This window comes from Thermobia domestica, chromosome 11 (genome assembly GCF_964235325.1).
Source record: "Thermobia domestica chromosome 11, izTheDome1.hap1.1, whole genome shotgun sequence".
Classification (NCBI taxonomy): domain Eukaryota; kingdom Metazoa; phylum Arthropoda; class Insecta; order Zygentoma; family Lepismatidae; genus Thermobia; species Thermobia domestica.
The window spans coordinates 103,345,854-103,373,433 of record NC_137464.1 but is presented as its reverse complement, the minus strand read 5'-3'; the positions used below and the strand labels follow the sequence as shown (position 1 = coordinate 103,373,433).

The 27,580-nt window shown below is 33.4% G+C and overlaps 1 protein-coding gene across 25 annotated transcripts in view; it reads left to right on the top strand.

Annotated features, from left to right (window-relative positions):
• LOC145664324 (uncharacterized) overlaps nucleotides 1-27,580 on the top strand; it is a 1,583,153-nt gene that overhangs the window by 434,580 nt on the left and 1,120,993 nt on the right. For 18 of the 25 annotated variants that reach the window (XM_081730946.1, XM_081730945.1, XM_081730944.1 and 15 more), the window contains exon 13: nucleotides 24,038-24,143. The exons of 4 other annotated variants lie outside the window; for them this stretch is intronic. The gene's annotated coding sequence lies outside the window, so the exon portion shown is untranslated. The remainder of the gene's footprint in view (nucleotides 1-24,037; nucleotides 24,144-27,580) is intronic. 3 more of the 25 variants (XM_081730899.1, XM_081730940.1, XM_081730939.1) reach the window with 1 other exon arrangement.

Sequence of the window (27,580 nt, the reverse complement as noted above, 5' to 3'; positions counted from 1 at the left end):
ATAGAGGAGACTTATACAATATGTTAGTTCTTGCTTTTCTACAATAGAATGTCCCAGTGTTTGCTGTTCTAGTCTTACCTATTGGGACACGTAATAACACTTCTGAAACTAATTCTGGACAATCAATTTTACCGTTTAATAATTTAGGTAAGAACAACGAATCAAAAACCCATCTCCTTTTTTTCTAATGTTTAAAAAGTAAAATTCGTTACTATGTCTTCGTAAGGGACAATCTTTAGATAGAAACCTGTTTTCTTGTATGCAAGCATTTTCTAAAATTTAAACTGTATATTTTCTATTGTCTCCGAGTATTTAGAGACATTTGGTGTCCAAACGGTACAACAGTATTCTAATTTTGACCTCACATACGAAAAATATAACCTTATAAATGTTTATTCTTTGTAGAAATTCTGCCATATCGTATAAATTAAACCTAGGTTTCTATATGAACTACTCGTTATTTCGTCAACCTGTTGAGCGAAGTTTAATTTGATATCAAATATAACTCCTACATCTTTGATAGTATTTGGGATAGACAAGGAAGTGCCACTTATTGTATAAGTAAAGTTAATTGGATTTTCTTTCCTCGTGAAAAATACAGTTTTACATTTGGACATATTAAGGACTAATTTGTTCTTATTACACCATATTTGAACTCTTTGTAGATCCTATTGAACTTTTCCGCAGTCATCAATTGAACTTACTTTCCAGTATAATTTGGAAAAGAGAACTGTCGGAAAAGAGAACTTAATACATAGAGTTAATACTTAATACAATGAATTAATACAAGAAGTTTTAATAAACAGAAGAATATCATTAGTAACAAGAAGAAACAATAGGGGACCTAGATTAGATCCTTGAGGGACTCCCGATAGAGTATTGAACTTGAAAATTATCGGTAATGTAAAATATCGTCTAGGATTATTCAAGTGGAACTCTCCCCAACCCTCTTTGAGAAGATTTTTTCTTTTATCTTGGAATTTAATATTTGAATCGTTATTTGTATACTCTATGATATTACCATGTTGATGTCAGTTCAAAATAAGCAAGAATAGCAATTCGAATTCAATAATTCAAAACCATATTTTCATTAAGTTTTATGTTTTAACTACAAACACCATTCACTTTTTTAATAATTGACATAATACTAACTTCTTTTATCTTACATTATGGTCTTACATTCCATATTTAAATCTATGAGTACAGAATAAACTTTGGTTGTTTTTCGTAACACACTAAGGAGGGACGCCTTGGAATTCTCGCCCCAGGCGTTTACAATCCACGTGACGGCCCTGGGACGTCCATACGAGGAGTGTAAGTATTAAGAACACATGTTTATGCTAACAGCAAATGATCACCAATACTAGAATCACAAAATAGATACACAAACAATGATTAAGTTATTCAATTTATAAACATGAACTTTGGCTTTTCATTCTTTTATTTTTTTTATCTTTTGGAGAAAAGGTTTGTTCGTAATAAATAGTGCAATGCTGTAATAAATACTGTAATGTATTTTCCACCAATCCATTTATTTTCAAAGAAACTTATATTAACAAAATAGATGACATCACACCAATTTCAAACTGTTTTAGTCATTTTGACATAATTATGGCAACTATAGTTTGAAGAGAAGATTTATTTATTCTAAGATCATTTAAAAGCTGCAAAATAAATATATTTTTACAAATATATAATTACTCCGTGGCTGCATTGGGACATACTATACATGCACAAGGGCTTTTCGTATGAATAGTACTTTAATTTCAAACTTGTAACTTTTTTCTTGTAAGAACATATTTTTATGATCATAGATTATCAATTAAGCAAAATAATTGAATTTACTTATATCTTTATGCATGGCTTTGGTATATAACTTATATAACAATAATGAACATAGATTTGATAGCATAAATGAATTCTTTAATTCATCCTTTATAAACACGAAATTTAACGTTTAATATTTGGTCTAGGAATTAATTCGTGAGGTTGGTACGCACACATTGAAGCTGTAGTACAAACACAAAATACATAAATACCTTAAGAAAAATATTGTCCATCGCTAGCCACCACTTTCGCCCATCTGTCAGGCAATGTACGGATTCCGTGGCGAAAGAAGTCCTCATCCTTGGAAGCGATCCAGTCAGAGACCCATGTTTCGATATCTTCTGAAGAAGTAAACCGCTGTCCAATCAAATCGTTGTTCATGCAATCGAACAAGTAGTAGTCCGAAGGAGCAACGTCTGGTGAATACGGCGGGTGGGGTAAAAATTCCCATCCGACATTTTCTAAATAGGTTTTGACCGGTTTTGCGACATGTGGGCGAGCGTTATCATGTTGAACAATAAGTTTATCATGTCTGTTCTCCCATTCTGGTCGTGTTCTGGCCAGAGCTTGCTTCAAACGCATTAATTGTCGTCGATAACGTTCTCCATTCATAGTTTCACCCGGTTGCAGCAGCTCATAGTACACCACACCTTTCATATCCCACCATATGCACAGCATAACCTTTGCACAGTGAATATCTCGTTTTGGTTGTGATGGACCTGGTTCACCTGGTTTCACCCAGGCCTTTTTTCGTTTAGGGTTCTCGTAATGGATCCACTTCTCATCACCCGTAATAATTCGATGCAGAAACCCCTTTCTGCTCTGTCGTTGAAGCAGCAATTCGCAAATGGTTTTTCGTCTTTCAACGTCTCTGTCTTTCAATTCATGTGGAACCCAATGTGACATCTTTTGAATCATTCCCATGGCTTTCAAGCGTTTGGAGACTGTTGTTTGATCAACGCCTAATGCTGCTGCAAGTTGTTCCTGCGTTTGACACGAATCCTGCTCGAGCAATGCTGTCAATTCTTCGTCTTGAAATTTTTTTGGCTGTCCAGCTCGCTCTTGGTCTGCCAAGCCGAAATCACCACTTCTAAACCGTGCAAACCACTTCTGACACGTTCGCTCAGCTAGAGCATGGTCACCATACACTTCCACCAAAATACGATGACTTTCAGTCGCACTTTTCTGCATGTTAAAGTAATGCAGCAGGACACCCCGCAAAAACACTTTATCAGGCACAAATTGCGCCATGTTCACTTAACTACAAACTGGTGTTGTTGACGCTTTAATCCACTGCCCTATACTACGAACGATACGCGATGACAGGGGTTTGCAACACATGTGTGGATACACGGAACTGTGGGACGCTCCGTTCGTTGCGCCATCTCTTGTCCACCCGCACGAATTAATTCCTAGACCAAATACAAGACTCCAAAAGAATGTTAAAAAGAGGTTTATTATTTTCCACCAATCCTTTCAGAAGCTTCTTTGCATAAAGAGCTGCGACTTACGAAATCTTACTATGGCATTTTAGGCTGGCTCGATAAATGACTAAGAAGTAAAGGGTCCAAATGGATGAATCGAGTTGCGGGATGAGACATAATGCGCTTGATAGAGGATGTGAAAATATCTATATGTGCACAGTTATAGCGGCTGAGTGCCATAACAAACGGAGGGGGTCAAATTTGGTGGGAAAAGAGCTGTGCTGTTATTGAAATACATCAAATAAACTGTTGAATCGTGAAAATAGTGAAAGATAGATTATGAAAACGGTGGTAGTTTCACATATTGGCAAAAGAAGAATAGGCAGAGTAGATCCCGAACCTCCTCCGCCATCTTCAAATCCGCCATTTTGAAATCTGTGATATTTTTTTGAAATGGAAAGGTAGTCATGTGATCTATCAATTAGGGCCACCATGATCTCAAAAAGTCAATTATGAACTTTACTGATTGTTATCTGTACTTATTTGGAAGATTTAGGACCCTCTTTATAGTTATTTACGAAAATCTAGGAGACTGATACGCGTATGTTGAAAGTTATGATTATCATGGAAACACATACAATGTAAGTTAAACATATCTACAAGCCAAGAAAACTTACCGTGAAATTTGATATCCAACAGTGAAATTTGATAATAATGTAATAATATACAATTTTTATATTTTCTATCTTTCACTATTTTCACGATTCAACAGTTTATTTGATTATTTCAATAACATAGTATAGCCTTTCTCCCACCAACTTTGACTCCTCCCCCTCCGTTTGTTATGGCACTCAGCCGCTATAACTATGCACATATATATATTTTCAGATCCTCTATCAGGCGCACTATGTCTCATCCCGCAACTCGATTCATCCATTTGGACACTTTACTTGTGAGTTGAAGGGAGAACTAATTAAAAAAAAAGTTTCTATCCCGTTCGTATTAAAAATTATAATGCTATTCAAATTCAAATGTTATAAACAATATGCTGTGTAAGAATCAAGGATAATAAACTGCCCCCTCCCCCTTCTCTTGTTATACTGGTTTGATATGCCCGCTTAGATGTGTGTGGTAAAATGCGACCAAACATACGTATAGGCAGTATTAGTGTTATTGTACCTGTCTCGGTTTTAGCATTTACGTTAATACTACGTCATCAACTTCTTTAGCAGATATACCGACTTTAATATTTAGATTATTAAAACTTGCTATGCTTGCACAAATATTTTGAATATAACTGTTTCAAAAGTAAAGTATAGCAGCTGCTTCTTTTGAAGACATTCTACTCGTAATCGCTTGGAGAATATTTTGTAGCTTAAGCTTAAAATAAGGTTGCCACCTATCCGAAGCAAAATGTAGGAACACTTCATGCAGTTAATGTATCAGCCGTCATTTTCCCACAATATTGCAATATGTATAAGTGCTGCTGTTGGAGAGCGAATCGTATTTATCGAATTGGTAAAAGGAAAATGAGGCAATTTAATCATATATTATATAATAAATAACAAAAAAGTATGGTCAATTCAGAAGTATGTAGTCTATATATAGGTCAATTTGTTATGCACCTTAATAACGCAAAGTAAAAGATAAAACTAAGTAGTTAACGAATCCCAATACTTTAATACAATAATAATGAAAGTCGGTACAATTTTAAGTGCCAACAGAGATAAGTCTGCATGCTGTATATTTTCACCAAAATCGGGACGGGTGGCTACCCTAAATTGAAATAAAAATATAAATTTGCAAAGAAGACAGAGTTTGATATTCTAGATTCCGTTAGCTTTATCAGGTATTTGAATGTCAAAAGGCCATGTAATTAACGGTAAAATCACAATTGAGTTGTGACTAAGATGAAGTATACTGTAGAAAGCAAAGTCATATAGAACATGGCAATCTGATTATAGAGAAGAAAAGATTCAGTTCCTTCTTTTACGAATGTTGGATCCATATCGTCATGATATCTGAAGAACTTAGGAATAAAGCCATCCTCAGCAAGAGATTATATCTAAGGAAACTTCAATTTGATCATCAAGAAAATGATCTTCACATATGTATTTGTTACTTGGTTTTCATCATCATCAGGTATTCTGCCATTATTGGTAGGTCATTTGCTGCAAATGAGAAGCTTCCATGTTCCATGATCTTCAACTAATTTCGTCTTCATGTTCGACTTTTCTGTTTTGATACCGTCCAGCAACTCACTTCCTTGGCCCCTCCCTCTCTTTCGTGCCACCGTACCTTCTAGTACGTCCCTCATGATACAATTCCTTCTTCGCCAACGAACCAACCAGTTTACTCACCTCTTTCACTTACATTTTCATTGTTCTTTTCTATGCAACCGTTTCTAACACCCTCTTATTCGTTTTTCGTTCGACCCAGCTAATTCTCTACACTTTTCTTCAGATCCACATTTTGAAAGATTCCAGTCTTTTTTCATCGCTTATTTAATCGCTAATGCCCATGTTTCTGCCCCATATACTACAATACCCCACACTAAGGATTGAACGAGTCTTTTCCTCAACTCCTTATTCAAGGACCCAAACAATAGACTTTTTTATCCTTCTAAACACTCCTTTCGCAATTCCTATATTAGCCTTTATTTCATATTCGCACTTCATCTCATCACTGATAATACACCTTGGACTAATCACCTGTTCTAATCACCAGTTATTTCCTCCTGTACTTCTATACTACTTGATTTTGAAACAGCCAAAAAATATTGCATATATCTGGCGTTCGCCTCTGCAATAATAATAAGAGAAATAATTATACCAATCATTGTGTTCATAAGTAATTAAGAGGAAACTCTAATGGTAGTGATTTTGAACTCTCGTATTCCCCATTTAGTAGATCAGCCATTGGGCTAGAGACAGAATGTTCATAAAGAAAGGCTGGTTCTGTATACTTCTGTGTGTATAGTTTTACTTTCTATCCTTCCCCATCATTTTTCAAAACAGGATTACTAGAGGCGGTTCTTGAGGCAAGTAACATATGTGAAAATTTGAAATATTATCCCGACAACCTGAAAGAAGATATCTTAAAGTAGGGTACGTTACATAACTGTATTGTATACAGCTTGTAGCAATAAAAATGTGTACTAATTCCTTTAGTTTATGATGATAAAATGTTAGTTTGTAGCATTGTAAATTCCCTCAAGAACCACCTAGAACATAATGTTTAAAACATATTTAGTCAAATAGGCATAGGAAGTCGTATTCCAGAAATTCAGTGTGACCACAACCCTGCGTTGAGAAATATCCGTTATACGGACAGCTGTACATTGTACAATTATACGGATTCTATATGTTTAATACAGAAATCTGCACGGAGCATACATTGTCCATATGCTACATACGTACTGTCTAATTTTCTTCTGATTTTAGGAAATGGCACTTTATACTTATTTGATAGGATAGCATGATTGATAAACAGACCAAAATATGATGAATTTAATTCCTCTGGTATATATATATATATATATATATATATATATATATATATATATATATATATATATATATATATATATATATATATATATATATACCGGTTGAACCAAAACTAGGTGGCCACTCAATGGTGACATTTATAATTTTTATACAAGTACATTATATTATTTATACTTTCGCAACACAATACCGTATGAAAGTGTTTCCACTTCTGAATGAAGAGAATGAGAAACGATGAAAGTCTCAAACTTGTGGGCCTCAGTTTTCTTGAGATACAATTTGTTACATACAACCTTTATCCTCTAATCCCTTCGATTATATTTATTAATACAATCCAATTTTGGTAAAGAGTTATTACATTTACAATGAAATTTTATTGTATTACAATACGAAAGCACTGAAAATTTCAACTTTGGTGTTGAAAATGCTGTCCATTAAAATTTTCACAGCTTTGAAACTTATATTTCACACTTCAATCAGCATTCTCGCAAAGTTTCTTTTTTGTATTAATTTCTTGAAATACATCTCTCATGTAATTTTTCAAATCGCCGACACTTTGTGGTTTTCGAATGTACCTAAATTTGATCTTCAGTACTCCCCAAAAGAAAGAATTAATAGGGCTTATGTCACTTGAACGTATTGGTAAATTAATTGGCCCTCTTCGACCAATCAATTTCTTAGGAAATGTTTGATCGAGATATTCACGGCCTGCTCTTTAATAAGTTGGAGAAATCCCATCTGTTAAGAATAAAGGTCATGTTAATCAGGCTATTGTTGTAACTTTGGACCAACTTAATTTATTAGAATTTGGATATGCTTATCCCCTGTGATTGTTCCATAAGAAATAAATTTTTAAAAAGTCGTAACATATCAGATGAAATACCACCGCGATCGAAGACATCAGGCTGATTTAGTTATTTTCTAACGTTAATGCATGTTCCCGCTATTCCAGTAAGCACAACTATGTCTGTCAATATTACATGATAATTTGAAACAAGCTTAATTGGTCAACACAATGTAACCTAAAATTATTTCATTATCTCTAATTCCGTTCAACATGATCTTACTAAATTGCAACTGCCTGTCTGGGTCATTCTTTAATAATCCATGCAAAAGCGGACAAGTTGCTTATGCTCTTCTGTGCAGCACCGTGCCGTGGGGAGGGCGAGTGGAGCGACAGCCCCAGGCGCCGAAGTAAGGGGGCCCAGAATTCGGAAGAAAAATTAAAAAGAGGGGAAAATTACTTGGAATATATGTATGGAAGCGCCGTCGTATACTCTTGTCCCGTGTGCTGCTTTTCCACGGCACGGCACTGCTTCTGTGCCACTGTTCTGAGTTGACCAGTTTTGGGAGCATTAAGATTTGAACCATATTTGTCACTAATATGTTGAGTGGCTTATCTCTTTGGGGCTTGAGTACCAAATGTTTCAATCCATTTTCTTGTAACGATTTCAGCATTTTGAGTCTTTTAATATTCTTTTTAACACTCATTTTCTTGCATCAGTATTTAACTCCACCAATTTAACATGTTGGATGTGGTACTCAAGTGGTTTTATTTCTACAACCGTAAAATTGTTTCCATCACTGCAGATACCACTGTCGATTGCTGGCTCCCGTGCAGTCGGTAATGTGAAAAATTTGAACTCATGGATGAACCAGGTAAGTAGACCCAGTCCACCGAGCATCGCAGTCTGGAGGTGTGTGTGTAGTTCTCCATGAGATCGTATGAAACTTTTCGTCATCCCCGATACCTCTCCCAGTGAATACCACCTCTTCCGGTATCTCGATCACTTTTAGTGGGGGGAAGACCTTCCCTAATGATCGGACTGTGCAATCGTTGGTCGAACGGTGGCAAATGTTCTTGGTTGAAGACGATGACTATTTTGATTAGTCATGCATTGTTATGTTTTGTTTATTTACTTAGTTTTATGGGATTTGGAAATTACACACTTGGGTTGGATATTTAATTCACATCAACTTAATATGTGCTTGAAATCCTAAACCCATAAATATATATATATATATATATTTTTTTTTTGTCTCTAACGGAATCAAAATTATAGAATCGAAAGTGGTAGTAGATCTACAATATAACATTCCCGCTTGTTAGAGAAAGGAAACTCGGATATAAAATGTAATATATACTTACGTAACGAATCCATGTTAAGAAACTGTTTCCATCCTATCTATTACCATTTATTCACTAGAGTGATCAGTTCTGGAACCGAAAGTTATATATATTTTTTACCACTTCAGATTCAATTATAAAGGGTGCCTGTAGAAGGGAAACTTATTTTTGGAATGTTAGCACTTTCGTTCTATGAAAATAAATATTGAAACCAAAAGTCACAGATTTTTAGTACTTCAGATTCAGTTATAAAGGATATATGAAAAGGGGAAAACTTTTTTTTTTTTAACGCTGAATCCATATCAAAGTGCTGTATTTCTCGTTGTCTCTGTAGCAATGGATCCTGAAATTACTAGAACGGAAATTGGGATTTGAGACTCTGAATCAATCCCAGAAACTTTTTTTTTTTGGGGGGGGGGGGTTTAAACAGTTTTAGACTATAATTATGAACGATGAAACTGGAAATTGTTGGATTTCTACGGCGTATGGTTTGAATGAAGATTTAAAAAATGAAATTTAACCTAATCTTGAGATGTTGAATATTCCAAAATATCTTTTTCCGTGTTTGCTCTCATACCTCCGATATATTAGCACATATTCTTGATAGTGTTTACCACAATTATTCATTTGTAGTATAGTAGTTGGGAAGTCTAGTAATAAAAATTAAGAAGCGTAAAATGGTATTTTTTCTTTCTCGGATATTTTGTAATTTTGAATATTTAGTTTTACAATTTTGATGTTTTATTCATATTTTTATTGTTGTTTATATAAATTATATCTAATTTATTTTTTTTATATTTTAGTTTTTATTGTTAATTTATTTTGTAAATTTTAAACGAACGAATTGTGGAGATTCTGTACATAAAAGTCCTACATAATATAATGAACATAATTATGGATGTCTTAGCCTGTTTCTATTTCCTTTTGTTTTTATAAAGTGCCGTGTCTTTGTGAAATTTTCGAGGTTGTGCGATTTCTTGCATTATTACATAACTTTACAAATTAGTGAATATTTAACAACGATTTTATTCAACGTATGTACAACCATTAGCTTAACTGTATTGTTAAATACATTATTTTAATTAAGGTACAAGATATATTTGTTGGATATTGGTACTAACAAACTTATGAGTATAGAAGAATTAATCCTAATATCACATTTTTTTGAATGTTTCTTCAAACGTTTGGGCTACTATCAAACAACTTAATTACTTTAATATGTTTCTGAAGTCTATGGTAAACAGACTTCACCATTAACAACAATTATCTCTATTTTTAGTCTCTATAAACACGAGACATCTCCTTTCCGTAATAGAAAGTTATGAATTTTCTTTATAAGTTCATTATTATAAATTATACCTTCAAGGATTTTCCAAAATTTATTTATATATTTACCCAAGGGCACGCATGTTGTGGTTTCCAAAGGGGGACAAGTATAACCGACATTTCAAATATAGTTTCAAATTTTGCTGTAACTATTCTAAAAATTCTATTGGATTTTCTATATTCCGAAGTACAATTTCTTCTAAAGGGGGCGATCGCCCCACCTTGCTCGCCCCTGATGGGCGCCCTTGTATTTACCCAATCTGTTCCTGTGTCCATACGTCTGTACATAAAAATTTCAAGCACTACTTGATGAATTCCTCGTCAATTTTGGCCAAGATGTAAGGAGTCAAAAAATTGGAATTGAGTTCTTTGATTAAGGTGATTAATTCATTGGAAGTAGTAGAAACCAGCCATTTACCTGTTTAACGTTGATCATTATAGAGCAAAAATATTCATAGCTGGGGAGAACCGGTTTCTTACAATCAATTAAGCGTCTTAAGAACCAGGTACGTATACAGGAATTAATTTCGGGGGGTCCAAATTCAATTTGAGGATAAATTGTATTAAAATGAGTAAAATTATCTCCAAAATTATACTATATTTACAAACAAGTTGAGATTTCGGGGAGTCAGGGCCCTGAGCACACTTCTTCCAAAAACACATTACTCATCTTTATAGACCAAATACCTACCTTTGTGTGGAATTCCAAATTCTTTTGTTTACAAGAAATATCTACTATACATGTTTGAATTAGTGATTCTGAATGACTCACATCTAAAAGTTTTCATGTTTACAAGAAGAACACTAAAAATTAATGTTACACTATTTACAAGTTAATGTTAACATGTGATTCTAATCTTGCTCCAAAGCCCCTTACTTTGGAGAGGAAAAGTTTGAGTTCTTGAATTTTTAAAATCACTTCACCTCGCTTGTACTTAATTTTAATTTTGCATGTTTACAGCAGGTGCATGTTTCAGAAGTGATGTAACAAATTGTGATTTTTCATTTTTGACACTAAGTTTTCTCCACGGAGGAAAAGACTTGTAGTTTCTGGATGTTTTCCTTTACTTATACCATAAAAGCTATATTTGTGCCAAGTTCTCATGTCTACAGGAAGTACAGTATAGGTTTCGAATCTGTGTCATAAGTGGTGTAACAATATATAAGAATGTTAATAAATATACAGAAATTTTGAGTTTTCAATTTCCCACCCTTTGCTTGTGGCGAATCCTGCATTGTGCCAAATTACAAGTTTCAGTGATTGCAGGAATTACCCTAAAAGTTTCCAGCCATTTTCATAAGTGACTTAACGTGATCTAATTTTTGCATTTGTCCTCCGTAAGATTCCTCCATGAAGGGGAAAATTTCGAGTTTTGGTATTTTATCTCTCTATTTCTACTACAAGTCTTACACTTATGCCCACTGTCAAGGTTTCGTGTATACAGGAAGAATCCTATAGGTTTTGAAAGAAGTAGCGTAAATGTTTCTAATTACGTCTTTGCTTCCTAATTTTCCTTCTTCAAGGAATAAATTTCCAGTTTCAGAATTTTTTTTTCTTTACGTCTAACACAGATCTATATTTGTGTCAGAATTTAAATTTCCATATCTACAGGAAGTACCCTATAAATTATGAATCAAGTGATGTAATTATAAATAAATCTTGCTCTTATCTAGTAGCTTTGCTCCTTGGAGCAGAAAGTTCCAGTTTTAGGATATTTTCCTTTTCTTTCATCACAAATCCTACATTAGCCCAATTTTCAAGTTTCTATCTCAATAGGAAGCATACTTCCTAAAAGGTTTGAATTGTCAGTAGTGACGTAATAGACCTTAATATATTACAATTTATTCACAAATCCTACATTTGGTCCAATTTTCAAGTTTTTATCTCTATACGAAGCATAGTTTCTATAGATTTTGAATTGTTGTCAGTAGTGACGTAACACTATATTATTATTTTATCACAAATTCTACATTTAGCCCAACTTTTAAGTTTCTATCCCTACAGGAAGTATAGTTCCTATAGGTTTTCAATCGTTGTCAGTAGTGACCTAACAATATATAATTTTGTCATTTTCCTCTAATTTTTCATCTTGGAGGGGGAATTTCCACTTTTAGAATTTTTTCTTTAATTATATCATAAATCGTGCATTTGTGCCAAATTTTAAGAATAAATTTCCACCTACCCTATTGGTTTTGAAGCGAAAGGCACAACTATAAATGAATTTTGCTCCCCTCCCCTCGCTTTCCTCCTTGGAACAGGAAGTTTCCAATTTTAGGATTTTTTTTTTCTTTACTTGTACGCAAAGGTGTACCTACGGGGTGGGGTCCATCGAGACTTAACTCAACATGCATTTCTATACCTTCTCAATAAAACTATACTGATTTAACAGGGAGTACTATATACGTTTTGATTTAAGTGACGTAACTATATTTAAGTTTTTTGTTGTTCCCTGATTTTTCTCCACGAAGGGCAAAATTTCCACTTTTCGGATGCATTTTTTCCTTTACTACCATCAGAAATTCTACATTTGTGCCATTGTTCAAGGTTCTATGTCTATAAAAATTATCATATAAGTTTTGGATTAAATGAAAGGGTTATATAAAATATATGTAAATTTTCCTCTTACCCCATAATTTTCCTTCTATGAGAAGGACGTTTCCGGTTTTGGGGCTTTTTAAAATAATATGCTTGTGCAAAATTTCAATTTCTATGTTCATAGGAAGTATTTTATAGATTTTGACGAGTTAGTGAGTAAGTGTCAAAATTTGTGTTCTTTGGAGCTTTACAGAATCCTCTATCTCGTAAACTGGTTGAAATTAAACATTGAAATTTTATATAGACCATGACCTGATACAGTTTAGTGATGCAGCCAATATTCATAGCACTATCTTCATGGAAGCGAAATAATTGACTTTCGAAAAGAGCCTGAGTTGCTTTATAAATAGACAAAGGCTCACACCCAGCTTTTAAAGTTGAAAATTACAGACAGTAAAATATGCTTTTACATGGTTTTTCCCACCCCTTCTTTGTGTGGTTTACCATGTAAATAACTTGAGCATGTGCATGACCGATAAAGGGGGTTTTCCTGGACTCCATGTGTTTCCGGGGTTTTTCCTCCTACTACCCAAGCCAATGGTGAGGTGAAAAATTCTTCACGCGCTTTCCTATCTTCTTTTTTACCCTTCTTTCTTTCTCTAATACACACTGTCCGGTAAATGTCTTAGGATAAAAACCGCGGCGCGACACCACAGACGACATGCTGCTTTAGATCTCTAACTGCATGTAGGAGGTGCACGTAGATATAGGTTGGTGCATCACTCAAGGGGGCGAGCTTTCTTGCTAAGGGGCCCTCTTTATTCTCTAATTTATTTCCGTATTTCCGTATTTCCAGCTCTGAGTAAATGAGAATTTGGGCTACCGCACGGCCGCAGTGCCGTACTGTAGGGGTGCGAGCTGGGCAATGGCCCCGGGCACCGAAGTAAGAGGGCTTAAAATACGGGAGAAAAGAAGGAAAGAAAAAGGAGAGAGGAAAAATACTTAGAATATTACTAGTATCTACTTCAATCCTCTTACTGCTTTAGGAAGTGGTTCTATAATGTTACTCGTGTTATAAAAATACATGTAGACATATATAAAATGGAAAGAAAAAGTAATAAAAAATAATCAAAATCAAGGAAAAGCATTTTTGAAAATTTTCTTACGCTTCGCGCCAACCATGTAGAGCTCACTCATATGTACGGAGACGCCGTCGTATACTCTCGCGCAGGGCACTGATTTTCCACGGCACGGCGTGCACCTAGATCGCTCCTACTGTACAATATATTAGTAATTTCAATGTTACAAATGGAGATTACTATTTTCATCTGTGAGTATAAAAACAATTTAATAGATTTAGTCAAATTTTGTACAAAATGGTGAGTCTATAAACTGGTTTTTGGTAATAAGTCCTACCGACGCTCTACTTAGGTACTTAGCAAGTACCCAACTGTGTTCTTCGATGTCGTAACTTAAACAACTATACAGCATACTCTATTCACATATTGCCTTAGGTCATATTTGAAAACTGGTTTCTATGTTTGTTTTGACATATATCTGTTTCTCAAGTCATCAGTTGGTTAGTGGGATGAAACTAACTTCTGTTAGTATAGGAAAATTAGTTCGAAGTGCGGAAAAATAGTATAACAAGTTGAAAATTAGTGGATGTGTTCTTTGGATACCCCTTATTAACATACTCAAAATCCCAAAAAATCCCACCTGGGCAACATGCCGCCATCTTGGAAAATGGCCGCCATTGAAATTTTTTTTACTTAGGTTCCTTTTGAAGGCCATAACATCGGACACAAGAGATATATTGATGTGCGGTTTGCGCGAGGTTATCGCAGACACTCCAGATTATTCACTGAAAACAACATTTAAACCTTTAATTGAAAATCTATGTAAACAAAGTATATAAAAATTACAACTGCGAAAATTTTTCGATACATATTTTCAATACAACTCGATTTTCGCTCTTTTCCGTGTTATCAAAAAAAGTAATGAAGCAAATGTTGTAGAGCACACAAAAATGCACAAGAATATATCCTAGTTTTGTCCAAAAACTCAAGTCTGAATGGTTTAATAGAGCGCGCACTAAACGCGGCACCATGTGTAGTGCAGTATTTTTTTTTCTGCGGCTGTTATGTGCCTTTTTCATTTATATGAAAAGCAATCAAAGTATTTGCACTTGAAAGTACAAAACTATATCTTCACAAATTATAAGTTCGTTAGTTTCTTACGTACGAGAAAACCAAGTATGTGAGTATATTTATTTTCCCAAATATGGAAAAGAAAACTTGATAAGCTAGGTTCTTTAAGTGCATACCTGGCAACGCGTAAATTTGGCAACAGCGTTAACACATGTTAGCGTTGTTGTATCTACAACGGTTCGAAGTTTTTGTTTGTAACTCTTTCTTTATATGCAGTTTCGACAGCGTAAAAAAAAAAAAAAAAAAAAAAAAAAAAAAAGACTAGTGAAGAGTGTTTGATGGGATCAGTGGTTTTGGCTTGAAAATGAGTACCAAACTGTGCTAATTTTCGTGTTGAATGGGTTTACAATGGAGAGTGTTGTATGTGTGATATGCAAAGAACCCGATATCCGAAAATGAGGCTGTGATCGTGACTAGAGGGTTAGAAACTATTCGCTCCATAAGCTTAATTCGAGGAGATGACTTGCATAAGAGTTTAGTGGACAAAGAAAAAGTGACAGTGCATAATAAATGTAGGAAAGACTACACACGTCGAATTAAGAAAGTTACAGATAAAGGACAAGATTTTAGCATAAACCTACGTAAAAGTGTCGATGTGTTTGATTTCAAGGGACACTGCTTGCTGTGTGGAAAACCAACCCAGTTTGCCGAATCGAGAAAACATCCCGAATGTTTTCCAGCAGTTAGTTGTGTTACTACATTGCCATTTAAAGAAACTATCATTGCACAGGCAAAAAGAAGAAATGACGAATGGGGAAGCGAAGTTCTTCTACGGGTCTGCTCTGTGATTGACCTTGTTGCAGTTTAAGCTAAGTATCACCGAAAATGTTTTTCTACGTTTGCAGCGAAAAATCAAAATCGTCCATCTGTGGGTTATCTCAGCAGGGGGCCTGAGTTGGAAAAGGATACAGCGTTTGCAAAACTGTGTGAATTCATGGAAAATGATGATGAGTGCCAATATCGTTTAGCCGATCTTCATCGGGTAATGAGTGAGTTGTCTCCTGGTGTAGAACTGTACAGTGAAAGGCGCCTTAAAGAAAGACTGCAGCAACATTTTGGCCCAAGAGTAATTTTCACACACATCAAAGGCAAATCGGGTATCGTAGTGTCATTTAGAAGTGTAGTGAGCCGTGTACAAACGGACGAATGGTTTAAAAGAGTGGAAATCAATCTTTCGAATGAAAAGAAGAGAATAGTGCAAATGGCAGCAGAGATTATCAAAGAAGATATTTGTATACACGACTGATACATATCCATCAGTTGAAGACATTCGAAAAGGGGGTGCTGACATGGTTCCAGAAAATTTAAAACTGTTTTTGGAAACAGTAACAAAGAAGAAACATTACTGCAAATCACAAACAACACTGACCATAGCCCATGCAATTATATCAGCAGTACGGCCAAGATCATTCGTGTCACCAATTCAATTGGGTGTATCAGTTTATTTGCATAGAAGGTTTCGGTGCCGCTCAATTATCGACCTTTTCCATGCCATGGGATTGTGTTCATCTTACAGTGAAGCGATTAAGTATGAATCTTCAGTAACGGAACATGCCCCGACATTAATAGACGACAGAGCTTTCGTTCAGTATGTGTTCGATAACATAGATCACAACGTTAGCAGTGTTGACGGATATGGTAATTTTCATGTAATGGGTGGAATCGTCTGTGCAACGCCAGCTTCTTTCGTGAAAGTTGAAAATGAGGTTCTTCGTCCAGCGTCAGTGCCTTCTTCCAACAATATCGGGAGGTTTGGTTACACAAAGATCAGCCGAAATGCCGAACCTGATATCAACCGCAAGCAAGCGACGTGGATGCTCTAAATCCGTAGATTCCTTCAAAAGAAAATGCTCGAAGTAAAATATTGGAAGTATTGCCCATCTGGAAGTTGTTTTGTTACATTCTTGTGCAGCAACTAACTAAGGCTAAGCAAGTGACACTGCGTTTACTGCGCGCTCTATTAAACCACTCAGACTTGAGTTTTTGGACAAAACTAGGATATATTCTTGTGTATTTTTGTGTGCTCTACAACATTTGCTTCATTACTTTTTTTGATAACACGGACGGAAAGGAGCGAAAATCGAGTTGTATTGAAAATATGTATCGAAAAATTTTCGCAGTTGTAATTTTTATATACTTTGTTTACATAGATTTTCAATTAAAGGTTTAAATGTTGTTTTCAATGAATAGTCTGGAGTGTCTGCGATAACCTCGCGCAAACCGCACATCAATATATCTCTTGTGTCCGATGTTATGGCCTTCAAAAGGAACCTAAGTAAAAAAAATTTCAATGGCGGCCATTTTCCAAGATGGCGGCATGTTGCCCAGGTGGGATTTTTTGGAATTTTGAGTATGTTAATCAGGGGTATCCAAAGAACACATCCACCAATTTTCAGCTTGTTATACTATTTTTCCGCACTTTGCCCAATTTGGGCCTAATTTTCCTATATTATGTGTATTTATTTATTTATTTTTATAAAAGAAACTCCTTGCTATGAACCTGGTTACGGTGTATTAACATTCCACTTCAAAATTCAAAATTCATGATCTGTTGAGGGATTTTAAAAAAATGCAGCTTGTAAGACAAATGTTGAAAGTAATACTCATTTATATGTGTGTATGTTTAAAATAGTAGAAATGGGAGGGTTGATATTAAAATATAACAAAGTCAATATTAAACTTTACATATTAGGATATTATTTGTACTTCGGTGTATCAAAATACAGTATTGCTACAACAAGGATTTATAAAACAAATTGCTTTAGTGAAATTACACATCGAAAGTGAATGTTCTGAAGAAGCAAAAGATTAAAAAATACAGATATGTTTTCGTTTCGTAGCAAATTAATTAAGCTTTCGAATTTGTTTAGATTTTGGAACCAAACTTTCAGTTACTTTTTCTTGTTATCATCATTTCAAAATTAAGAAGTCAACTTACAATCTTGTTTCATAATGGATGTAATTTTGAATATCAAGTTACGTAACTCATTATCTTTCTGACCCTACAAAAAAGACATTCACTTTACTTTGAGAGTATTTCTTTCATACAGTAACAAGGAGATCTACTAAAAACACTGAAAATAAAATGAAATCTTTCAGTTTTACGCCCCACGATTACGTTGTATACGTTAAAGAAGACAATGATGATGAGAAATGAATTAGATGGTGGAAGTAGAAGAAAGAATTCCTAGAAAACCCACTTGGTGTAATCCACAAAGCCTACTTGGCGATGAAAACACAGTCTTATATAACTAGCTAGGAGTTGGTATATGTTATTCGTTGTCATAAAGCGGATAACAAAATATATTATAAATTACAGAATTAAAAAAAAAATCTCTTCCGAAGAGATGATATAACTATCGAAAACGTAAGGAATGAAGATATATTTTGTTCTACTCTTCTTGACTTAAGGTATCTTTTTTTTATTATTAAATATATACACGGTATGTATGTCCTTTAGACATCTGTCATATGAGATGTTGAATACCTATTTCTATATTACGATATTGTTATCGATGTTGAAAAAAATGAAATGAAATCTTAAAGTTTTACGTCCGACGTTTATGCCGACTAGGCTAAACAAAGACGGTGATGATGAGAAATGAAGGAATTGGCTGAATGAAGAAAGTGGAAGGAAACGGGATAAACCCGAGAAAACCCACGCACACAGTGTTTGTCCACCACAAAGTTTACTTGGCGCGAGCTGCATTATGCACCAGAGGTAAGCTCTACCACTTAGCCCCGGCCCTATTATCGATGTTGGGTACCTATACCACATTTGTTTTTCAGTCCATTGATTTATATGGAGGAGTTATTATTATTTCCTTTAAATGAACTAACATTTGATATATGATTTTTATATGAAATTTGATATATAATATATTATATTTGATATATGAAATTCTTCCTCAAGTCTAATTTAAATATCACATGCTTTTGCAAAAGGAATTCGCACTATTTATAAATTTAATCAATTCTTAAATGAAATTGGAATATTAAATATTCAAATTTCATGTATAATAAAGTTTAATTTTCACAAAATAAGAGGCTTTCAAATAGATTCGAGAGCTTCTTCGTGGCTACGCTGTTAATGTACATGCCTTTGTCGTGGGTGGCCCAGGTTCGATTCCCGGCGGAAGTTCATGTAGTTCGAATTCAACTTTAATAAGTAAGTCCTCACTGCTCATATAGCCTCACTGCTGAATGGGACGTTAAACTCAAAATGAACTCAATTCAAACAAATTCGAAAAAGAATCAAGTACACTAAAATCAAACCATTGAAAGTGTTGAATATCTGTGTTTTGTTTCCTAGTTTATTGATTTATTATAAAAATAGTGATTTTTTTTTGGTTTATTTTATTTCTTAATGAATTGAAAATTTTAATCCGATCTCTTCATCTGATTTATTTAAATGTCTCATACGTCTGAAAATTATTTTTTTAAATATGTATATGTAGGCCTATATATAAAAATTTTAATATTTATTAATCAACTTCTAATTTCAGTAATAGTAACTCCATAAATAACGCAAGTTCAAGTTTGAAAAAGTAGTAGACATGTTATATATTTGAAGAAGAATTGAGTAGAATTACATAATTAAAATTTCAGTTCATTTACAGCAAAACAGAAATAAACACTTTCCATATCAACCAAAAGGCTAGAAAACAAAGATGGTGCACGTACTCCACAGCGTTAATATAATTTACCTATCCACGGTTTAAAACTTGTATTTTATAGTAATATAAGGTATCTATTTATAACGAACACACAAACACACATGTCAAGATTCTACGTGTTTTAAATTATGTAGTGGCTGCAACCCTGCTCGAAATCTCCTTCTTTGCCGTCAAGAGAGAAATATAGTTGGTCCGGGCGAAGCAACCAGCTCTTGCAGCGGAGATGCACTCCAGAGGCATTCTTGCAAAACATCCAAGACTGAAATGTTTCCTGTTTCCCGAGAGGAAGACAAGGGGAGAAAACGGTTGAACAGAGAGAGGAAACGGGAGAAAATAATAAAAAAAGGAAATCTTGATGAAAAGGTACTGCCTAGTAATTTGCTTCACGTTCTCAATGTGAATATGCCAATAGCTATACTCCACTAGCAAATGAAAACATTGTTAGTATTATTATCCATTTGTATCCATTGAGATAAACAAAGAATTTGTATAAAATTTGAATTCTAATAGTCGACACATAATTTAATTTATATATCAAGATGCAATCAATGCGAAATTGAACATTAATTTCTCTTTGTTAGTTTTGAAATCGATTTTTATTTTCCAAGTAGAGTCATGTACAAAAATGGCTACTTACTTCTTTCCGTAAATCCACGTTTTCCTAGCATAGTAATCAAATCAAATTAATTTAATTCTTCGTTAGTCAACTGGGACCTTTATATGAAACAATTCCTCACATATTACTGCAATTCCTTCCGGGGACCGGGGTGGTAAAGTGTTCACCTCTGGTGCATGAGGTTCCCGGTTCGATCTAAGTTGAACATTGTGGTTGACAAACACTGTGTACCTGGGCTTCCTCGGGTTCTCCCGTTTCCTCCCACTTTCTTCATTCCACCATTTCATTCATTTCTCATCATCGCCGTCTCCTTTAACCTAGTCGGCATAAACGTGGAACGTAAAACTCAAATATTTTATTTCTTTCATTTTTTGCAATACCTTTCGAAACTTTTAAAGTGAGTTAGGTTTCCAGTGTGTTTTTCTTTTTCTTCTAATAGACAGTACATTTAATCAATTTCTATGTTCGAGGCACACTATCACATAATTTGAAATTGCATTAACTTCTCACATATTGCAGTTTTACTTAATGTTAAACTGAAATACAAAAATATTGTCATCTGGCTATATTTCATATGCTTTGACATGGAGGACAGGTTTAGAACACTATCTGGAACACTTTAAGCACACATAATATATAAGTTAAATTGTGTATGTGCGTTCATATAAGGTCCGTGCAGAAAAGAAGGTTCTATTAAAACAAACAAAAATTGAGTACGTTACATTTTTCTATACGACGTCGTTTCCTTAAAAATTATTATAGATACATTAATGATTTTTGTACATAATTTTACAATGTACACTTTTGATATAAAATGTATCTGGATAAGACTGTAATTCGTTTAGAACCGGGAAGAGTACATTTTATTTTACAGACCACGATACTCGATAACGAATTCAAAGCTAATGAGTTATTTTCATCTACATAATTAGTTTTGCACAATGATAGCGAAATTTTATAGTCTGCCATAAAAAGAAATGCAGTTCGAAGTTTTGTTTGTTAATCTTACCATAAACTAATAACTGAAAATCCTGCGTGATGAACTAAGATTCACTTGAGAGAAGAAAGAAATGATTCTTTCATTTCAGTCTTGTGCTTCTTTACTACTATATCCTTAACATTTGAAGCATAATATATGCCTAATACCACCCACAAATTCCTTTCCTTTGGATCAGTCATTAAGTTAGTTACGGAGGATTTATGAGTAGTTATTCTTTAATAAAATAATAATAATAATAATAATAATAATAATAATAATAACGATTTCCATAAAAATAACCTGCATTTTTTGAGAATTACTAAAAGTTTCTATTGTTTGGCAATCAGACAAGAGTGAGGATGCAATATTCTCCAACCTAAATGCACATATTTATTTATTTATTTATTTATTATTTATTTATTTATTTATTATTGCTGCCTATTACAGGAGTTTATCCCAGTTATAACAGGCTTACACAATTAATATTATATCTACAAATGAACAATAAAAGAAGAAGAAGAATAAATAAATAATTAAATAAATAAAAGTATCCAAAAGAAAACATCAGAACATATAATGGCAAAATGCAACATGCATAGGGAGAGAGCAAGATGTGAATAAAATACCAGAAAGAGAACATAAACAAACTACCAAATCACATACGACCAAAAACAATAGAAAATACATTAGAAGTCTGATATAAAGATTTTTATGAGCACAGGAACAGTGAGATACTTCTAAAATAGTTTTATAAAGCCATCTTTTAGTGAAGGAGCATAACAAAGTCCATAAACTAACTTATCAAAGCAATTTTTAATAGATACAATATTGTTACTAAGCAAATTCAAAATAGTAACAATAGAAGGTTTTTTTTTAAATATTAAAGACTTACATTATTTTCATGTTACAATTAAATTGGCGTATATAATAAATAGATATAGAAATAACAATGCTATAGATAATCTAAACGTGGTAAAATGATGTTATGAGCTATCTATGTTGGCAATAGGTGGCATTGCGAAATCGATTTCAATGTTATTTTGTATTAAATTGTTTATTAATCTACACATACTTATCAAAAGTATGTTAAAATGTGCAATGGTTTTGGATCTTTTAAGAATAGATGGCAATCTTGTCCTCAAACACTTATGTGAAATATTAAAATTTAATAAATGCAGACACTCAGGACTATCAACTATTACATTTACTAACTTAAAACGAAATGCTAAAGTGATGTAGTATGTACAAAACTTAAATCCAATTATTTTTATGGGAGGGAGAACTGAGTTGAGAATACATTCGTCTAACAGATAATGTTCCAACATCAAAAACCTTAGGAGAGTTGCATACGATATTTTATTTTCATAAGAGTTTATTCTGTAAGTTTTGTAATATAAGTATCTCAGAAACTTATCCTGAATCCGTTCAATTTTTGCAATGTACTGCTTATAATACGGTGTCCAAACTATACATGTATAATCAAGTTTGCTTCGTACTAGAAAATTAAATAATAATAATGACATATGGATTATTAAAATCTTTAGTACTTCTTATCACAAAACCTACAGATTTGATATGGTGTGTTAAATGTACATATTATACATACATTAAACACATCTTATGTATATTTAGGTTGGAGGATATTGAATTATTTCCTTGATCGATTGCTAAACAATAAGGACCATTATTAATTCTCAAAACGAACTTTACATCATTTTCATGAATATTATTATTATTATTATTATTATTATTATTATTATTATTATTATTATTATTATTATTATTATTATTATTATTATTATTATAGGAAGAAAATTTACTTAAGCCCACCTCATATCTATGATTTCAAACCCTAAGCAAAAGTCTCCACTGGCAAATCTTGAAGAAAACTTACTCCACGTTTAATGAAAATCAGTTAATTCCCAATAAAAAGACAAACATATTATATATATTTAAAAAAAAAATAAAATAGAGTTGAATCTCCCTTTCTTCTGACTTATTTCGATTTTAGGCTAGAAGCCACATTGGGAACCCTCAAAGACAAGACATGAAACATGTTCTGTATTAAGGATATCTCATTAAACATACTTTGAAGTGGAGTGAATTGACCTCAAACAAAAATAATTCTTAGATCTCACAACATAATGATATTCATGATATTTTATGATAAAATTTATGATATTCACTAAACTTCTCGTGGAACTTATTCTTCAAAATGATTTTTGATCGATTTGAATTTGCAATCCATTAAATGTTTTGGATGCTGCAAAGAAAATTGTATCTTACTGCATCGCAATCAAGTAAGGTTGCGAAACTTAACCTAGAAATTAGGTTTAATTATATAATATGTGTATATATGCATTCACATATGAATCATAGAAATTGGTGATTAATTTACTTACCCCTTAAGCTAGACTGATTCGAATCTCATGGAAAGAAGTTGATGAGTATAACTTAAAATATACGTTACATTACGTCAAAATATTTTTTTCTTAAATTATTGTGCAAAATTGATTTGTTGTTAAATTATGTACAATCGTAAATTATAGTATGCCCAAACTTTTAACTTAAGTTGATATTGCTTTTCTTTTCAACTCTAATTTCAAGAACTTCTAATTCACAACCTATTTGAATTAAAAAAAAATGTATATTACTCAAGCGTCTGTCATTGGACCTGCACAAGAAAGTCACAAAATCCTATCATTCATACAATTATGATATATATGCAATTAAGATCTATGTTCCATATATATATATATAACGAACAAGGCTAGAAATTATTATTGACTTATGCTATTCTTTTCAGTTAGAAGCGTTACTTATCAATGATATGAATAAACAGACCACAGTTTGTATACAGGAAGAAATCCCTTACATAATGATGGTTCATCTGGTTAGTATTTAGTAGTATGGTAAGTTTCCAGTATATATTACTTATTATTATAGTAAGTGTATTACTTTAGTATTAGTAAATTTTAGTATTATTGTAGTACTTAAGAAAGCAGATTCATCACATTCCCTGAAGATGAATGTAATGTCTACATTTGAAACGTCATATACCAGTATCTTCATCTGGCTACACTTACTAAAATCACATCCCCAGGAAAAATTCAATTATTTCTTCATTTTTGTTTTTGAGTTTTACGTCCCACGGTTATGCCGGTTAGGCTAAAGGGGACGGTGATTATGAGAAATGAATGAAATGGTGGAACGAAGAAAGTGGAAGGAAACTGGGGAACCCAAAGAAAACTCACGCACACGGTGTTTGTCCACTACAAAGTTCACTTGGCGGGAGCAGGGTTTCAATCCAAGACCCCATGCACCAGAGGTGAACGCTCTAGCACTGAGACACCGCGTCCCGTAATTCTTTCTTCATGTTACTTGTTAGTTTCATTCTATGTAAAATATTTAGATATACATTTCACCCACTGTATAGCATATAAATTTTTGTGAATAAAGGACCTTAGAAGTACAATAATTGTATATCTTACAGAACTGTCGTGATAATTTTGTATTAATTGTATTTAGAAATACAAATAATATCAAAACGGTTGCAAAGAAAATTCCAAACTACTTGATCACTACTTTCTCAACATATGTTACAAACTTAATATTGTGTGTTCTAGAATGTGGATCATAAAATATGAAAAATAATTGAAGTGCTTGGAGTAGAAGGTGGTATGTAACAAATTGAATATGATGGGAAAATTGACTTTTCGAAAAATGTAACATAACACCTTTATCCTCCAAACGCTTAAATTTGCACAATGATTAGCTTTGATGAAATAATGCTGATTAAGGAACGAACGGTTTCCTCTTTTATATATATATATATATATATATATATATATATATATATATATATATTTCCTATGATCATATAAATTGATTGAGAAAAATTGATCATTTGTGTTGTTTACTCTACTCTCGTGCTCCCATTTGTCACCAGTATTAAACGTCTGTAGCTGTATAAAGTCATATTAACTGACTGATTCGCTTATACACTTAAACTCATAATTCTTGCATGATGATTATGACAAGAAATTCTGTTCAGAAATATTTTAGTAAATTGTTAAGAAATGTGCCGAAACATTTTCTTTTTTTATCTCCAGAGTGAATCATAATATGATTCATGGTTTGATTTACTTCATAGATTGCGTTTCGTTTTATTGATTCTCGATATACATTCAAAACGAAAAGTATTCGTTTACTCAGAATAGCTCAGTAACGGAATTCACTATAGTATGAAACGAAAACTAGCACAGAACAATGATCACTTAAGTGACAAGGAAGACAAAAGCGTCCTCAATGGAAGTCAAGTGTTATGGGTTAAAACACAAGACTTCCTCCCCCCCCCCAAATTCCAAGATGATTACAATTACTTGCAATTTTTTAGTCTTTGATATTGTAGATTAAGGTAGCGTTCTTCAGTATAATCCTAATATGTTACTGGAGAAGGAGTGTTAATTTTCATCCAATTTTAATAAGGAAAACTGTGATCCATTGCTTTTACTTCTACCTTGGTGCCATTGTCAAAAGCGTCTGTTGCTGAAAATGGCTTGGCTTTTCAATTAGACTGTTAATAGAATATTGAATTTCATTTCTTTCGTCAGTATAAAGTTGAATCAAGAATCTAATCTACTACAACATAAAATCAATTGTATTGTAAATAATAGATTGTTTTACTACGATATAACTTTAATTCTATTGCAAATAATAGGTGGTTAAAACCACTTATGCACTTTAATAGAACATGTAGTTTCGTATATTACCGTTATGATAAGGACCAAAATGTAACCAAGATTTTTACCAAGATCGTAAAAAGGTAGAAATGATTCGGAGTAAACATCAGACAAACATCCTTTTTCATCATATTCTTCTTCATCTGTGGAACTGAACAGCGATGAATTATCTTTGTCTGTTTATTCTAACAGATGAATACCTTGTTAGGTTAAATATGACAAAAATTAGATCTTTGTAAACACCAAGGTAGTGAGTAAAGTACCTTGTTTTGTATTTGATCATGTTACACGATCAAATGAGACGTAGATTAGAATTCAAAGGCGTATTCTAAAACCTCTGTGTGTGATTTGAAAGTTACAGAAATGAAATTGCAAAGAAAAAAAAAAACCTCATTGTAATTCCAGGAAACTGAAGTTCGTCGTTACTTTTATGGCGGGTTACTGACTCTAGCTAAGACTTCGATGTTATTGACAATGATATTTCGCAATAAATCTGCTAACTAAAAGTTCACTCATGGTTATCCAATAGTAAAATATAATGATGGTTGACACTTCCACGTTAATTTTTTTTCGTTCGCCATATTAAGCTTCCTCATAGTCTGTTGGCCAGAAAGTTCGGTGGACTCATTCAGACTGAAACATTCCTATAATTATAACGAAATCCTACGTAGAGAAGCAAAAGTGCCAAACTTGAGATTTTTCCTATCGTCATTTAAGTTTTTCTTCTTTATACATTTGTGGTGGACAAACACCGTGTGCGTGAGTTTTCTCGGGGTTCTCCCGTTTCCTCCCACTTTCTTCATTCCACCATTTCATTCATTATTCATCATCACCGTCTCCTTTAGCCTAATCGGCATAACCGTGGGACGTAAAACTCGAAGATTTCATTTCATTTCATTTTTCTTCTTTATATAACACCTAGCTTATGAAGAATGGAACTTACTATTAATGTGAGTTTCGTACCAAGACCAGAACTGCAATCTGGTGTTGGCAGATGCACAGATTATCACGAAAGAACAACCTTGACTATATAGGACATTCTCTACCATGATATCTTGTCTGACTCTCTCTAGCAAGAAAGCGGGGTTATAGGACCACGCCATCGGCCCCGGCATGTGTTAATTTCTTTCAGTACGGACAAGGATGTCAGAGATTCGTTTCGGTGCTCCTGAAAAAGTTATCAATGGCTTTGAAGGGAGTAAAATTTATTAATGTTCTGTTAAGATGAAAAAAAAAAAAAGAACTTTAAAGAATGTATCTTATAGAGCTTTCTAGTTGATATCTGTTATCTATTTCTTGATGGGAACTTTATTGAGTATAACATTGGGAAGGAAACTATCATTATTTCAATAGACAGTAAAACTTGGTATGGACAAAGTACTTAACAAATCAACCCTTTCTACTATTTATTTTCTGAATTTTATGATAAACAGAGCGACTACCTGCAATATTAAATCGTTTAATTCCTTCCGTTGCATCAAATTTTTTGAAGTGTAAGTTATAAAAGTGTATTATAGATGAGTGAAGTTATAATAGGTTAAATTTTATGACGAGTATAGCTTGTCACTTTACAATTTATCAACAGGAGGCCACGACAAGCTAGATTT